This window comes from Rutidosis leptorrhynchoides, chromosome 3 (genome assembly GCF_046630445.1).
Source record: "Rutidosis leptorrhynchoides isolate AG116_Rl617_1_P2 chromosome 3, CSIRO_AGI_Rlap_v1, whole genome shotgun sequence".
Taxonomy (NCBI): domain Eukaryota; kingdom Viridiplantae; phylum Streptophyta; class Magnoliopsida; order Asterales; family Asteraceae; genus Rutidosis; species Rutidosis leptorrhynchoides.
Window position 1 is genome coordinate 69828805 of NC_092335.1, and position 7491 is coordinate 69836295.

Below are 7491 nucleotides of genomic sequence, written 5' to 3' on the forward strand. Positions count from 1 at the left end.
TGCATAAAATTTAAAAATTCATATTAATAAAAACTTTACATCAAACTTATATTATATTTTTGTTTTTATAAAAATATTAATTTTTCAAATATTTACAATTTTTAAATATATTGATTTAAAAAGTTTACAATATCAATTTAAGATTTATATATTAATTTTAAAAACATGGTAAAAATAAAATTAAAATTTTTTTTGGCTTTTATCCCACTTTAATCAATCAAATATTATCAAAAATATGCGCCCATCTTTTCGGTAAAGTAATTTAGGTTCCATGACCTAATTTAACTCTTGATGAATTTTTGAAATATTTTGTGTTGATTGATCAAAGATATTTATACCTTAAGAATAAACGTTAAATTTCGCAGTGATGTAATAAATTTTTGTATGATATCAATAATTTCGGTCGCAAGACCTAATTTTATTGAATACCAATTTAATACTTTATAGCCAACAAATTAGCGTTTATTATCAAAAGGTTAAAAATAAAAATAAAAATAAAAACTGTACAAACTTACCTGTGATATATATTTCTTAGTGATATGCTCTAGCCCACTCATAAGATAGTCGGACTAATTGGTTTTCCATGGCTACATAGGCGTAACCTCGAGCATTTAATGTTTTTTCTTCTAAACATATGAACGGTCCGTCTCTGCATAAAGTAACAAATTCGGTGTTTGAATAGGTTTGATTATTTGAACATTTACCTTCGTGTGACCATTTTCCGCATTTGTGACATTTTTCAAGGTGTCGTGCTCTCCTTTTCGCTGCGGATTTTGATTTTCCTTTACCAAATTGTAACTTATTATCTTCGCATCTGGATTCTTTTCTTACTCCGTCCAATTTACCTCTGATTAATGATACTATTTCACTCGGAAGTGTGTCATTATTACGTTTAGTGATCAAAGCGTGTAGTATTAGACCATGGTTTAGTTCACATGAAGTCTTCATTTCGTAAAAACCTAAAAAAAATAAAAATTCAGAATGGGGGGAGAAGACTAGTTCTTTAGGGTCTGCTAGGGAAAGACCATTCGGGTTCCATTTTCGAAAACTACACGAAAACAGAAAATCTAACTCTAACAGAAATACATATTATCCTTTAAAGACTTGATTCTCCCCACACTTAGTTAGCTGTGGTATCGAAATTGTGATTAACTTCGTTGTCAACTTCCATCGGACTATCTATGTAGTGTTTAACTCTGTGACCATTAACCTTAAATTCAATCCCATTTGAATTTATTAATTCTACTGTTCCGTATGGGAAAACTCTTTTGACTATGAATGGTCCAGACCATCTTGATTTCAATTTTCCAGGAAATAGCTTGAATCGTGAATTGAAAAGAAGAACTCTGTCTCCTTCTTTAGATTCTTTTGAACTTCTGATTCTTTTATCATGTCATTTCTTCGTTCTTTCTTTATAGATTAACGAATTTTCGTATGCTTCATGTCTTAATTCTTCTAATTCGTTTAGTTGACTTAATCGTAGACGTCCAGCTTCATGTAAATCAAGATTACATGTCTTCAAAGCCCAAAATGCTTTGTGTTCAATTTCTACTGGAAGATGACATGCTTTTCCGTAAACGAGTCTAAAAGGTGTGGTTCCAATTGGAGTTTTGTAGGCTGTTCTAAAAGCCCAGAGTGCATCCTCCAATTTTATGGACCATTCCTTCGGATTTGATCCTACGGTTTTCTCTAGAATACGTTTTAATGCTCGGTTGGTATTTTCAACTTGTCCACTTGTTTGTGGATGATATGCGGTGGAGATTTTATGAGTTACTCCATATCTTTTGAGAACTTTCTCAAGTTGATTATTACAGAAATGAGTACCCCGAGCACTTATTAAAGCTTTCGGTGTTCCAAACCTTGCAAAAAGACGTTTTAAAAAATTGACTACAACTCGTGCATCGTTAGTTGGAAGAGCTTGTGCTTCCGCCCATTTAGATACATAATCAATGGCAACGAGAATGTAGAGATTATTATGAGATTTTGGAAATGGACCCATAAAGTCAATACCCCAAATGTCAAATCCTTCACATACTTGAATGACATTTTGTGGCATTTCATAACGTTGACTTATTTTTTCGGCCCTTTGACATGCATCACAGGATTTGCAAAGAAGGTGTGCGTCTTTGTAAATTGTAGGCCAATAGAATCCAGCATCATAAACTTTTCTTGCTGTAAGTTGAGGCCCATAATGCCCTCCTGTTGATCCTGTGTGACAATGGTTTAAGATTTTACTAGCTTCATCTCCGAATACACATCGACGTATTATTCCATCGGGACAACTTTTAAACAAATGTGGATCTTCCCAGAAATAGTGTTTTATATCACTAAAGAATTTCTTTCGTTTTTGGTACGATAATCCTTTTTCAAGGAATCCACATACTAAGTAGTTTGCATAGTCTGCAAACCATGGAATTTCATTATAATCTATCTTCAATAGATATTCATCAGGAAAGTTATCTTGTATGGCCGATTCATTTAGAACTTCTAATTCAGGATTTTAAGACGAGAAAGATGATCAGCGGCGAGATTTTCTGCTCCTCTTTTATCTCGGATTTCAATATCAAACTCTTGTAATAGTAAGATCCAACGGATTAATCTTGGTTTGGCATCTTGTTTCGAAAATAGGTATCTAAGAGCAGAATGGTCGGTATTGACCACCGTTTTTGCTAGAACGAGATATGAACGAAATTTGTCAAAAGCAAAGACAATAGCAAGGAGTTCTTTTTCAGTAGTTGTGTAGTTCGTTTGTGCTCCTTGTAACGTCTTACTAGCATAATATATAGGTTGAAATCGTTTTTCAATCCTTTGTCCTAAAACGGCTCCCATTGCAAAATCACTTGCATCGCACATAAGTTTAAACGGTAGATTCCAATTTGGTGTTATCATGATCGGCACATTAGTGAGTTTCTCTTTAAGAATATTAAAAGATTTGATACATTCATCTGAAAAGATGAATGGAGCATCATTTTCTAGGAGTTTATTTATAGGAGTGGCAATTTTAGAAAAATCTTTTATAAAACGTCGGTAAAAACCGGCATGCCCTAGAAAACTCCTAACTCCTCTAACATTAGTGGGATGTGGAAGTTTAGCAATTACATCTACTTTAGCTCTATCCACTTCAATTCCTTCCTTTGAAATTTTATGTCCAAGAACGATGCCTTCTTTAACCATGAAATGGCATTTCTCCCAATTAAGAACTAGATTTGATTGTTCGCATCTAATAAGCATTCGTTCAAGATTAGCTAGACGTGTTTCAAAAGTATCACCGAAGACTGAAAAGTCATCCATGAAAACTTCCATGCATTCTTCTATCATGTCGTGAAAAATTGCCATCATGCACCTTTGAAAGGTTGCAGGGGCGTTACAAAGTCCAAATGGCATGCGTTTGTAAGCAAAAGTACCATAAGGGCACATGAACGTGGTTTTATCTTGGTCCTCGGGTGCTATTGGAATTTGAAAGTATTCGGAAAAACCATCAAGAAAACAATAGTAACTGTTTCCGGCTAACCTTTCCAACATTTGATCAATGAAAGGTAAGGGAAAGTGATCTTTTCTGGTGGCGTCATTTAATTTTCTATAATCAATACAAACACGCCATCCTGTTACAGTCCTAGTAGGAATAAGCTCATTTTTCTCATTTGTAATGACAGTCATGCCACCCTTCTTAGGCACGCATTGAACTGGGCTTACCCATGGACTATCAGAAATTGGATAAATTAAACCTGCATCTAGCAGTTTAATAATTTATTTCTTAACTACATCTTGCATATTAGGATTTAGCCTTCGTTGGCGTTGCACATACGTTTTATGACCTTCTTCCATAAGGATTTTATGTGTGCAATACGAAGGACTTATTCCTTTTATATCATGAATCTTCCATGCAATGGCTGGTTTATGAGCTTTCAACATAGAAATGAGTTGTGATTTCTCATTTTCAGTAAGAGAAGATGATATTATTACAGGTAATTCAGATTCACCATGTAAATAAGCGTATTCCAAATGGTTTGGAAGTAGCTTTAACTCTAATGTCGGAGGTTCTTCTATCGATGATTTATATCGATATCTGTCTTCTTCTTTTAGCATTTGAATTTTTTCTGTTGTTGGTTCATATCCATTAGCTATTAGTGTAGCTAACATTTCAGTTTCATCAATTGGTTCATTACCTTCTCCTAAAGAACATTCTCCCGTTCCTTGTAATTCTGGAAATTCTTCTAACAATTCTGCATGTGAATATATAGTTTGAATATAATAACATGTATCATCTGCAGATTGTGGTTGTTGCATTGCTCTATCAACTGAAAAGGTAACACTCTCGTCCTCTATACTTAGGGTCAGTTTCTTACCAAACACGTCTATCATTGCTTTAGCCGTGTTTAAGAATGGTCTTCCTAATATGAGAGGAACTTGAGAATCTTCTTCCATGTCCAGAACAACAAAATCTACTGGAAATACTAAAGTACCAACTTTAATTAGCATGTTCTCCATTATCCCTCTAGGATATTTTATTGATCGATCGGCTAGTTGTATGCTTATTCGTGTTGGTTTCAATTCTCCAAGGTCTAGTTTAGTGTATAGTGAATATGGCATTAAATTTATACTAGCACCTAAGTCTGCTAATGCTTCTATTGAACTAAGACTACCCAGAAAACATGGAATTGTGAAACTTTCTGGATCAGATAGTTTTTCTGGTATCTTATTCAACAGCACTGCTGAACAATTAGCATTCATAGTAACAGCCGAGAGTTCTTCCATTTTCTTTCTATCCGTGATCAGATCTTTCAAGAATTTAGCATATCTAGGCATTCCTGAAATCACATCAATGAAAGGAAGATTTACATTTATCTGTTTAAACATATCCAAGAATTTGGATTGCTCGGCTTCAAGTCTCTCTTTTTTCATTTTACTCGGGTAAGGAAGTGGTGGTTGGTATGGTTTAACATAAGGTTTAGCCTTAACTGTGTTATCTTCATTAACCTTTTCAACTACCGGTTCTTTTTCCTTATCTTGCTCAGGTTGTGGTTCTTGTGGAGTAGGAATAGCTTCATCAGAAATTACAGGTATTTCAGGTGGTTTAAGTGTAATACCACTTCTTGTGGTAATGGCTTTAGCTGTTTCATTCCGGGGGTTAGCATTTGTATCACTAGGTAAACTTCTCAGTTTTCTTTCACCTATTAACCTTGCTAGGTTACTTACTTCTTGTTCCAAATTTTGAATAGAAGCTTGTTGATTTCTAAATGCTTGAGCATTTTGTTCATTAGTTTGTTTCTGAGATGTGAAAAACTGTGTTTGAGTTTCAACTAGCTTTGTCATCATATCTTCTAAATTTGGCTTTTTATCATCGGTTTGTGGTGGTTTGTTTTGAAAATTAGGTCTTTGATGATTGTAAGTATTATTGGATACTTGTTGATTGCTAGGACCTTGTTGATTGTTGTATGGAATATTTCGGTTATAGTTCTGGTTTTGATTGTAAATTGGTCTTGGCGGTTGATAATTATTCTGATAATTATTTCCAGGCCTTTGGTTTAGATATGAAACATTCTCTCTTTGTTTCATTGTTAGCTCAATACTGAGACAATCTTTTGTCAAATGTGGTCCTCCACACTGCTCACAACTAATTCGTATTGAGTGGATATCTTTAGTCATATTTTCCATTCGTCTCTCGACAACATCTATCTTTGCGGAAATGGAATCTAAGTCATGGCTAGAATCGGCTCTAGCTGCTTTAGATGATCTAACGATATCTTTTTCTTGGTGCCACTCATGTGAGTGGGAAGCAGTGTTATCAATAATTTTGTAAGCATCAGTTTCTATTTTCTTCATAATAGAGCCACCAGCTGCTATATCTATGTCTTTTCTTGTAGTGATGTCGCATACTTGGTAGAATATTTGTACTATTTGACAGGTGTCTAAACCATGTTGCGGACATCCTCTCAATAACTTTCCAAATCTTGTCCACGCCTCATATAGAGTTTCATTTGGTTTCTGTGTGAACGTAACAATTTCTCCTTGAAGTCTTACGACTTTAGATGCCGGAAAGAATTGTTTAAGAAATTTTTCAACTAAAACGTCCCATGTATCAATCGCCCCTTCAGGTAATGATTCCAACCAATCTTTGGCTTCTCCCTTTAAAGTCCAGGGAAATAACATGAGATATATCTGTTCATCCTCAACTTCTCGGATTTTAAATAGTGTGCAGATCCTATTAAAGGTACGAAGATGTTCATTTGGATCTTCCTTCGGCGCACCACTAAATTGGCATTGATTAGTCACCATATGTAGAATTTGTTCTTTGATTTCATAATCTGGCGCATTAATGTCAGGATGAGTAATTGCGTGACCTTGGCCTGTGCGTTTAGCTCTCATTCGGTCTTCCATACTTAGAGGTTCCAGATTTTCCATAATTGAATTTGTTGAATCTGAATCACTAGAGGATTCTGATTTAATGGTTCGTTCCTCAACAATCTTTGTTTGAATGATTGGTGGTTCCGGAGGAAAAATTAATGGTTCAGGATCTATGAATCGTCCCTGAATATTCTCCGGATTCTCAATTGGGAGGTCGGGTTCAAAAAATGGATTATCGGAAATTTGAATTGGAGTACTTGGTCGACTGGATGACGATTCTAAAGAAAAATCAACGGCGACAATATTTGCTAGATGTCTTGATCGAGTTACAGGTGGTGAACGTACAAAAGGTGGTGAACGTCTTGCTCGGTGCATTCACTGAATATCCTATTAGTTTTTAAAAGGAAAGAAAAATTATATAAGTTATCCAATTAATAGACTTTTCTGATTTTGCCCACGTTTCGAATAGCCAAAAGATGCAGCAGAGGGGCAGGATTCGTTTGGTCTCAATATAATTGAGTACTGTTTGGCTCCAATAACCCGGTCCACGTACAAATCCAACTATTACTACGAACCAGAAAATTTTGATGTCTATCAATTTAACCACTTAAAATAAATTTTCATAATTTTAAGAAATTTAGATAAGAAGTAGAATAAAAATCTATGTCCTAAAAACTAGAATGGCGAGAAATAAGAAAGAAAAAGAGCGCGTCGAAAAAGGTCGAAAAAGAAAAGGGTTGAAAAATAAAAGGCGTCGAAAAATAAGAAAGAAAAAGAGTGACTATAAAACTTAAAAACACTCGACTAACCCAACCTTATTACTATCACTAACTTAAAATTAAAATTGCAAATTGAGATTACTAATTAGAGTGATAATTGATACATAGGTAAAAGGCGTCAAAAAATAAAAATAAGAAAGTAGTGCGTCAAAACTTAAAATGGAACTAAAAACTAAAAAAATAAAAGTTGGGTCTAAAAATATTAAAGCTTACAAGAAAAACTATATCCCAAATGACAATATCTTAAAAAGGTACTAAAACTTAAAAAGGCGTCGCAAAATTCTAAAGCACCTAAATCTTAGTCTAAAGAAAAAGCACTTAAGGGATTTTACGGCAAGGCCTAAAAATCTAGAAATAAAAATAACTA